Source organism: Marmota flaviventris, chromosome 14, assembly GCF_047511675.1.
Source record: "Marmota flaviventris isolate mMarFla1 chromosome 14, mMarFla1.hap1, whole genome shotgun sequence".
Taxonomy (NCBI): domain Eukaryota; kingdom Metazoa; phylum Chordata; class Mammalia; order Rodentia; family Sciuridae; genus Marmota; species Marmota flaviventris.
In genome coordinates this window covers 89,177,931-89,187,997 of record NC_092511.1, presented here as the reverse complement: position 1 = coordinate 89,187,997, position 10,067 = coordinate 89,177,931, and the positions used below count along the sequence as shown (strand labels likewise).

The following is a 10,067-nucleotide window of genomic DNA, read 5'->3' as shown; positions in this document are numbered from 1 at the left end:
CCTTCTATCGGAGTGGGCGGGGCTTGCTCACCCGGTTCCCGGTCCCGGGACACACGTTCCCCTAGATTCTGGTTCCGGCCACCTCCTGGTGCTTGGTACCCAGGACCCGAACCCACAGATTCTAACCGAAGAGCCTTTCTCTACCGCTGCTTTCCTGATGCGGCACTATGCTGTGAGGGAGGCAGCCAAGAAGGGCTAATTAGAGCCGTTTCTGGAAGAGAGCAATTGAGCTTGTGTGTGTGTGTGTGCGCGCATGCGTTTGGGTTTTCTCCTGTCTTGGGAAGTTAGTGGAAAGCTCGCGGTCCCGCCCGACCCGCCCGAAGCCCACGTCCGCACGACCCTGGTTCTCAGCCAGCCGCCTGCACAGGCGCCCGGCGCCCTAGGAGCCGTGGGGAAGGCGGCTGCCCTCCTGGCGGGGCCAGATCCCCAATCGCGGTTCCTCCGCAGCTCCCAACGCAGCCTCCCTATTCCACCCGGTTCCGCGTCAGTCCACCACATCCCTCTAGGGACTGGCAATTCACGGCGGAATGAAGGACTGAATGATGGCCCTCCTGCAGCACGTTTTCTTTGGGGGGGGGGGGGGGGACTTGACTATGAGTTTTGAGCCAAAGAAACCCGTCCACGGCGGCAGTCTCCTGGGTCAAATTTGACCTGTGCTGTTGTTTTGTTTGGCTCGCTGTTGCTCCTTATTTAAAATTTCGAAAATTCACACAAAATCTGCATTTCCCTCATCCTTGCTCAGAGCTACTCCGCAGCAGCCAAAGTTAGAAGATGCACGTGCTCCTCCCACTGCGCCCATCCTCGCAAACCTGGCCACCCGCTGCTTGCAGGTCCCTGTAGGCCTGGAGTTGCTACCCTGGACCATGTTACCATGTTTTTTACTTTTTTTTTTTTTTATGGTGCTGGGGATTGAGCCCAGAGCCTTATGCATGCAAGGCAAGCACTCTACCAACTGAGCTGTATCCCCAGCCCTTTTGTTTTGTTTTGTTTTTAAATCTAAACCTTCCAAAAGACAGTCAGGTAAGCCTTGTAGCTTGAGACAATAAAAATTTCCACATAGGACTGTTGTGATTAAAGACAGTAGAATGTTTGAAAGCACTTAAGGAAGTGTGTGGACTCAAGGTGGGGGCTCCCTGAAGGTTATTTGAATCCAAAGCCTTAAGGCTGATTTATAATCTGTGTCCATGCTGACACATGGACACAAAAGGGTTGGAAAACTGGGCCCAGTTGCAACTCCCAGTGATTCAGGAAGCTGAGGGAGGAGGATCACAAGCCCAAGGCCAGCCTCAATAAGCTAGCAAAACCCTGTCTCAAAAATAAATAATAAAAGGGCTGGGGATGTAACAATGGTGGAGTTCCCCTGGATTCAATCCTCAGTTCAAAACTAAATGTTAAGTGAAAGAAGCAAATCACAAAAGACCTCATATGATTTTATATGTATATATATATATATATATATATATATATATATATATATATATATATATATATATTTATATATAAAATGTTTGAAGTAGGAAAGACAGAAGAGAGATTAATGGTTGCCTAGATGGAAGGTGAGGAAGAGAGAGAACCTGATAATGGGAAAAATTTTCTCATGAAAAATGTTCTTTGGATTTTTTATGATGCTAGGAGACTGAACCCAAAAATGTTACATGTGAGCTAGGCATGGTGGCACATGTCTGTAATCCCAGCAGCTCGGGAAGCTGAGACAGGAGGATTGTGAGTCCAAAGCCAGCCTCAGCAACAGTGAGGTGCTAAGCAACTCAGTGAGACCCTGTCTCTAAATAAAAATAAAAAACAGGGCTTGGATGTGGCTTAGTGGTTGAATGCCCCCAAGTTCAATCCTGGTACCCCCACCCCAAAAAAAATATTCCATATGATGTTAATCATTGGTGCACAGTTCTGAATACAGATGAAAAAATATTAAACATTTCTTTTTTTTTTTTTGGGGGGGGGGGTACCAGGGATTGAGCTCGGGGGCACTAGATCACTGAGCCACATCCCCAGCCCTATTTGGTATTTTATTTAGAGACAGGGTTTCACTGTGTTGCTTAGCACTTCCCTTTTACTGAGGCTGGCTTTGAACTCACAATCCTCCTGTCTCAACTTCCTGAGCTGCTGGGATTACAGGACTGCACTACTGCACCCAGCCTGAACATTACTTTTTTTATATGTACCTTTATTTTATTTATTTATATGTGGTGCTGAGGATGGAACTCATGGCCTTGCACATGCTAGGCGAACACTTTACTGCTGAGCCACAACCCCAGCCCAGAACACTACTTTTTTAAATGAAACAATCTTATGACCTATAAATTATATCTCAATAAAAGTTTTTGTTGTTGTTGTTGTTTTGTTTTGTTGAGGTACTAGGGATCAAACCCAGTAATACTCTACAAAGGAACTACATTCCCAGCCCTTTTATTTTTTATTTTGAGACAAGGTCTCACTAAGTTGCTAAGGTTGTCCTTGAACCTGAAATCATCCAACCTCCACCTCCAGAGTTGGGTTCAAATCCCTGGCATCATAAAAAATCCAAAGAACATTTTCATCACTCCAATAAGAACTTTTTCCTTTGGGGGCTGGGATTGTTGCTCAGTGGTAGAGTGCTCACCTTGCATGTGTGAGGCCCTGGGTTCAATCCTCAGCACCACATAAAAATAAATAGATAAAGTGAAGCTGTTGTGTCCAACCAAAACTAAAAAATATTGAAAAAAGGAATTTTTTTCCTATTACCAGTCTCTCTCGTCCTTACCTTCCACCTAGGCAGCCATTAATCTCTTTTCTGCTTTTCCTATTTGGACATTTTATATACATACATGGAGTCATATGCTATGTGGTCTTTTGTGACTTGCTTCTTTCACTTAATGTTTAGTTTTTGTACTGAGGGTTGAATCCAGGGGTCATAGGTGTGCACCAAATCTGGTTTAAACAACTTTTAAAAGGATTATTCTCTTAAAAGGATGCTGAGGGACTGGGGCACCCTGGTAGAACAAGACCCCTGGAGTGACTGTAGTTACCACAGTGGATTCAGAGCAAGGACTTTGAGCTTCATTCAGGTCCATGTGTGCGCTATTGTGCTGCCTCTTCCTACAGATCTTCAGAATTCCCTGCTCCTCTACCTGGGCCTGAACAGGTGGCTCAGACATCTGCTTGGGCCCTGCATAGAAATAGTCCCTTCAGACTAGTCACTTTATTTAGTTACCTCTCGAACATATGTGCACTATATTTTCAAGACCTTGGGATGTCACAGCCTTGCAGGAGAAGCAAAACACAGATAACTGCAATAAGAAGCAGGATGCAATAGGGTATAGCTTAGAGGCAGAACTTTTGCTTAGCATAAGAATTTTTTCCCATTACCAGTCTCTCTCTCGTCCTTACCTCCCACCTAGGCAAACATCAATCTCTTTTCTGCCTTTTCTACTTGGACATCTTCCATGTACACATGGAATCAATCATATGATATGTGGTCTTTTGTGATTCTTAGATCCCCAGCATGCCCCCCCCCCCCCACACACACACACTCACAAAAGCAGGCTGTATCAGTGCCACAAGGAAAAGATCAGAGAAATCACTTCTGCCTTAGGAGACAGGGTGAGTAGTGGTTGTGACATAAAGTCTGGCTGTATTTCAGTAGAAGCTAGAGGTAGGAGGTTTCAAAGGGACACAGAAAAAAAAAATCAAAAGCATGAAGGTGGGAAGCCCGAGGCATGTTTCAGGAACTGGGAAGAGCTGGGTTCAGCTGACTGCAGGGCAAGTGTAAGGAGTGGAACAAAGCCAAGAAAGAGTCTGTGATCTCTTTATTGAAGAAAGAATGCCATTATAAAGAGTTTTTACTTTATTCGGGAGACAATTGGAAGCCATAATTTTCTCTTTTGGAAGAATTTTTTTAACAGTGTCTCAGCATGTATTTGGTTGTAGGGACTAGAATTTAGATTAAACAAAACCTTACAGAGTATTTTTTTTCTTTTGTTATTAGTTCATGTCTCTTATTTATTTATTTGGTACTGGGGATTGAAACCAGGGGTGCTTTACCAATGAGCTACACCCCTAGCTCTTTTTATTTTTCATTTAGAAACAGGGTCTCTCTGAGTTGTTTATGTCTTGTTAAGTTTCTAAGTTTGGTTTTGAACTTGTGATCTTTCTGCCTCAGCCTCCCAAGCTGCTATGTTTAAGGCATGCTGTCTTCTGGTTTGTTGCATCAGTAAGTCAGACAACACTTGCCACAATAATGTCTGTCACAGTGGCTGGACATGAAAACTCATTCATCTGAAGGACACTCCTGACGAAGGCAACGAATGTTGCCAATTTCATTATTTCAGGACAGCCAATTTAACCTTCTTTCTCCTAGGCTATTCTTCTTGGTACTGGTCTAAGACTTCTTCCTTTTCTTAGCACCACCACAAAGCCTCGGCTCAAGATGAAGAGTGGATTCCTTCTCCATGTTGTAGTCAGACAAAGTTCATCCCGTTGCTTACCAACACAGATCAGTCTCTGTTGATCAGAAGGAATTCCTTCCTTAATTGGGGATCTTGACCTTTACATTTTCTATAGCATCCAAGGGTTCAGCCTTGAGCATGATAGTCTTCCTGCAAGAATTTTTTGTTTTTAGAAAATCTATCTCAGCAGCAGTTCCACCACAGATGGTGGATCAGAAAGGAAAAGCTTAGAGTATTTTGCATGTAACAAACATTTGCAGAGTTCCACTTTAGCATGTTTATGTGTTATGATACTGACTGCATTCTGTTTAAAAAAAAATTGAGAATGTGCCTCAAACTTGAGATCCTCCTGCCTCAGCCTCCCAAGAAGCTGGAATTACAGGTATGGGCCACCATGCCCAGCTTGCATTATGCTTTATAATTGCAATTACTTTTATGTTTCATTTGTCCTGTAAGACTATAACTTCTCAAGGATCCTAATTGATTTTGTTGTTCTCTGAGTCCTTAAAAGTAGTTATGGAGAGCTGGGGTATATTGGTAGACTGCTTGCCTTGCATGCACAAGGCCCTGGGTTCAATCCCCAACACCAAATTTTAAAAAATTACTTATGCAGTTTAGTGTACATATAAATACTTGAGAAGTAACTAAATGAAGTGATATGGTTCAAGGTACATAATTTCATTTAATCCCTATAAAATCCAGTGAAATAGGACAGGGGTTGTGCCTCAGCAGCAGGGCTCTCGCCTAGCACGTGAGAGGCCTTGGGTTCGAACCTCAGCACCACATAAAAGTAAATAAATAGAGGTATTGTGTCCAACTAAAAAATAAATATTAAAAAAAAATCTGGTGAAATATACTGGTGTTTTCCATTTTACCAGTGAAAAAATCGAGGTTCCAAGAAGCGGTATGACTTGTCTGACTTGGTCTGCCTCCAAGGCAGGCCTTCTCTTTCCAGACCCTATGGACAGGAGTTTCTCACAGAGCTGAGCATGGGGAAGGGGACAGTCCTGGTACTAGGCAAAATGGATGGTGGAGGAGTGGGAGAACCAGGGACAGAGTACAGCTGGAAAGCCACAGCCGGTGGAACCAGAGGTCGCTCGTGCCTGATGGAGGTCACGTGGCCAGTAGTTATGGAATGGGGGACACCTAGTGAAACTCCTGAGGACTTGGTGATTGTCTTTGGTTTTCCCAGGAAGCCCCGAAATTGCCTGAGCTCTTGGGACTGGAAAGGCAGGGTACTGGTTCCCCTCAAAGTCTAGTATGACCTTGTAATTTGCATATTGAACAACGAAATGCCTCCTGATCCAGGATAGAATATATTCTTACAGGGTAGGACTGAAGGTAAACCAAATGATTCTAGTGAGTATAATTTGGTTTCTTAAATGGAGAAGGGACCCCATAAGTGGTAGTTCTTTATTTGCCTGGGATATCAGTTCATCCAGTAATGCACTTTTTTTTTTTTGGTGGGGAGGTACTGGGGAATGAACTCAGGGGTACTCAACCATTAAGTCACATCCCAATCCCTATTTAAAGCCAGGGTCTCATTGAGTTGCTTAGTACCTCGCCATTGTGAGGCTGGCTTTGAGCTTGGCGATCCTCCTGCCTTGGCCTCCTGAGCTTCTAGGATTATAGACGACGTCATGACGAATAACTTGTGTACTTGATACAGCAGGAGTGGGAGCCGTTTATTGCAGGACAGGAGCGGTATTTATACATTCCACACAGCTTATCTAATTAGCATAAACTAGATACATCAGTCAACCAATAAGGAATCTCCACACTTAATTTCTCACTTTTGTTACTTCTCAAACCACTCCCTCTGGCATTTTGCCAGGCACCATCCAGACTTGTTTACGAATTCTAACATTCCCCTGGCAAAATGCCAGGTGTTATTTTGACTTGTTTACAGACTCTAACACCTGTAATCCTAACAACCTGATGGGCTGAGGCAGGAGGACCTCAAGTTCAAGATTAGCCTGGGAAACTTAGCAAGATCTTGTCACAAAATTTAAAAGGAGGCAGGACATGTAGCTCAGTAGCACAGTGCCCCTGGGTTCAGTCCCCAGTACCACAAAATATATATATATATATATATATATATATATATATATGTAGTGGCAAAGTTGATTTTCTAATTAATTCATCTGGTACAGTTTTCTAAACAGGCTTCTTCCCCTTCAAGTCTACATCTTAGAGGGTAATGCTCTTTTGTTTTAACCAAGAAGCAGTTTGATGTAGTGATAAAAAGCATAGCCGGGGGACTGGGGTTGTGGCTCAGTGGTAGAGTGCTCGCCTAGCTCATGTGAGGCCCTGGGTTCGATCCTCAGCACCACATAAAAATAAAATAAAGATATTGTGTCCAACTACAACTAAAAAATAATAAATATTTTTAAAAAAGCATAGCCAGGCATGGTGGCACACGCCTGTAATCCCAGCAGCTCGGGAGGCTGAGGCAGGAGTATAATGAGTTCAAAGCCAGCCTCAGCAATGGTGAGGTGCTAAGCAACTCAGTGAGACCCTGTCTCTAATAAAATACAAAATAGGGCTGGGGATGTGGCTCAGTGGTCAAGTGCCCCTGAGTTCAATCCCTTGTACCCCTTCCCCCCAGAAAGTGTGGGCTTTTGTGACAGACTGCCTGAGTTCAAATCCCAGCTTCACCCCTTATGAATTGTGTACACTTAGGCAGGTTCCCAGCTCCTCTATGCCTAACAGAGATGGTTTTCCCTACTCTGTAGGGTTGCCTGGCACCCAGAACTATGCTAGGAAATAGTGAGTGTAAGGTATTGTCCTACAGTGTTGCATTTCTCAAAAACATTTCTGAAACCTTCTGTGTTTGCAGGAAGTTCGTGACTCACTAAGGAAACATGCCTCTTTGTTGTATCCATCCTCTTTCACATGGTCTTACCCAACCTCACGGCCCTTCCACCCAGCAAGCTTGTTCTGGTTCCCCAACTTCAAACCTCATGCTGAAGACAGGTCACAACATTGGGCATATTCAACAGCATCACTACAGATGGGGTGACTCTTTGCAGAATGCTCTGAACTGTGGTTGCATTCTTAGAACAAGTACCATTACCTTATCAGGTGACTGGTTTACAGTGACCAAGAATTCATTTTGGTGTGCAGGTTGTCATACCCTTGTTTTGATTTTTCTTTGTTTTTTGGTAACAGGGATTGGACCCAGGGCACTTAATTACTGAGCCACATCCCCAGCACTTTTTATATTTTATTTAGAGACAGGATCTCACCAAGTTGCTTAGGGCTTTGCTAAGTTGCTGAGGCTGGCTTTCAACTTTCGATCCTCCTGCCTCAGCCTCCTGAGCTGCTGGAATTACAGGTATTTGCCATCATGCCTGATATACTTGTTTAAAAAGAAATAAATATATATTCCCTAGGAGGACAGTCACTGTCAAGTGTGGTTCACACTGGTTCCAGGACGGATCTGATTGTAACTAGGCAGCAGGTGGCTTGCAGAGTTGTGGGAACCTGCTTCTGCCACAGACATGGACAACCTTGTGATAAGCTGAATCTCCCATATAGACCAGGCAGCTCCTCCATTAGTCTTTCCCTCCCCCATCCCATTTCCTCCAATTTCTCTTGTAGAGTGGAGCCGTAAAAAAAAAAAAGTTGGGGCTGGGGATGTGGCTCAAGCGGTAGCGCGCTTGCCTGGCATGCGTGCCGCCCGGGTTCGATCCTCAGCACCACATACAAACAAAGATGTTGTGTCCGCCGAAAACTAAAAAATAAATATTAAAATTCTCTCTCTCTCTCTCTTTAAAGAAAAGAATGTATTAACCAGCAATATGTATATAACAATAACATAATAAATAAATATGGTACAAATAAGCATAAATTAACAAATGTTATATGATTTATTTTAAAAAGTCGTTATTGCATGTACAAATATGTAACAACAAATCTCACCGTTATGTACAACCAAAATGCACCAATAAAATTGTGGAAAAAATAAAAGTAAAAGCTAAACCATTAAAAAAACAAACAGATCATGCTGTAGTGTACTTTTTTTTTTTTTTTAATGTACTGGGGACTGAACCCAAGGGCATTTAACCACAGAGCCACATCCCCAGCCCTTTTTACTTTATTTTGAGACAGGGTTTCACTAAGTTGCTTAGGGCCTCAATAAATTGCTAAGGCTGGCTCTGAGCTTGGTGATCCTCCTGCCTCAGCCTCCAGAGTCGCTGGTATTACAAAGCCTGTGTCACTGCCCCCGGCTGGAGTGACTTTATTGCACTTCCTCTTTGAGCTATAATTTCCTTTCATCTTGGTAGCTTCAAGTCCCTGCCTATTAGTCTCTCTCAACCTCAGACTGGTTTGGGATGACATCTAAGTCCCAGGCTCTAATTTTTTTTTTCTCCCTGAGGCCCTCTAGCCTTTCCAGCTGTGTATCCAGGAACCAATCCCCACCCCACTGCAGTTCTGGGGATCAAGCCCAGGGCCTCATGCATGCTAGGTGAATGCTCTACCATTAAACCACGTCCCCAGCCTCCCAAGTTTTTAATAAGCTGATAAGCATGAAGCAGAGCCCCCATGTACTCAGGACTGTGCCTATTGGAAGGAAGGTGGCCAAACAAACGCTCTTCTTGGGGCACACACAGGCAACTGAGGTCAGGCTTAGTGAAGGCTTGGACAGCTACTTCCTGCAGGAGCCCAGGGTGAACAATCTTAGAGCTTCCTGTGTTAGTTCTCCAGGCCACATGCCCACCCGGCAGCTGCCTCTTATGATGGACTTCCTCACTCCGCTGACCAGTGACAAGCATGACAAGTGGCCCTTTAGCCAGCCAGTGGTCTAGGGGCACTGCTGTCGCCTTAGCCAGTGCTGTGGCCCTGGAATTGTTACTGTTTTGTTACATTTTACCCTATTATTAAATTCATGAAAAACTTTTCCAAATGAAAATTGCTGACAGTAGTGATACAAAGCAAATGCTTCATGACTTACTATAGTTGGATGCCAACAGGTGGGCCCAAGGCGGCAGGTCTTCTTCCATAACTGGTTTTTTCCAGTTGGACCTGAGCCAATGGATTATGAGTTCAATTGGAAAATAAAAGAATATGGACAAACGATCTGGAAGTGTCACTGAAAAAACATCTAAAAGGCAAGATGTTATTAGATATTACATACAAATTTGTATGGTTGGGAAAATAGGATCCCTCCTACCTTATAGCATTTAAGTTACTATTCAATGAGTACACATTCACCTTTTGCACATGTTAAGGGTGTGTTAAGAACTGCTGGACTGGAGTTGTGGCTCAGCAGTAGAGCGCTTGCCTAGCACATGCGAGGCCCTGGGTTCGATCCTCAGCACCACAAAAAAATAAATAAAATAAAGGTATTAAAAAACAAAAAAAAAGAACTGCCTCAGCCAGGCATGGTGGTGCACACCTATAGTCCTCAGGAGGCTGAGGCAGGAGGATCACAAGTTCAAAGCCAGCCTCAGCAATTTAGCAAGGCTCTGAGCATCTCTGTGAGACCCTGTCTCTAAATAAAATACAGATAAAGTACTGGGGTTTTATATTCAGTACCAAAAAAAAAAAAAAGAAAGAAAGAACTGCTTCAATTTCATTAATAATTAATGTAAATATTCATTAATCATTAATAAAGAGTTA

The 10,067-nt window shown here is 43.5% G+C and overlaps 1 pseudogene; it reads right to left on the bottom strand.

The window, feature by feature from the left end:
- Positions 1 to 4,174: 4,174 nt before the first annotated feature.
- LOC114078747 (ubiquitin-ribosomal protein eS31 fusion protein-like) lies at positions 4,175 to 6,010 on the bottom strand (annotated as a pseudogene).
- Positions 6,011 to 10,067: the final 4,057 nt, after the last annotated feature.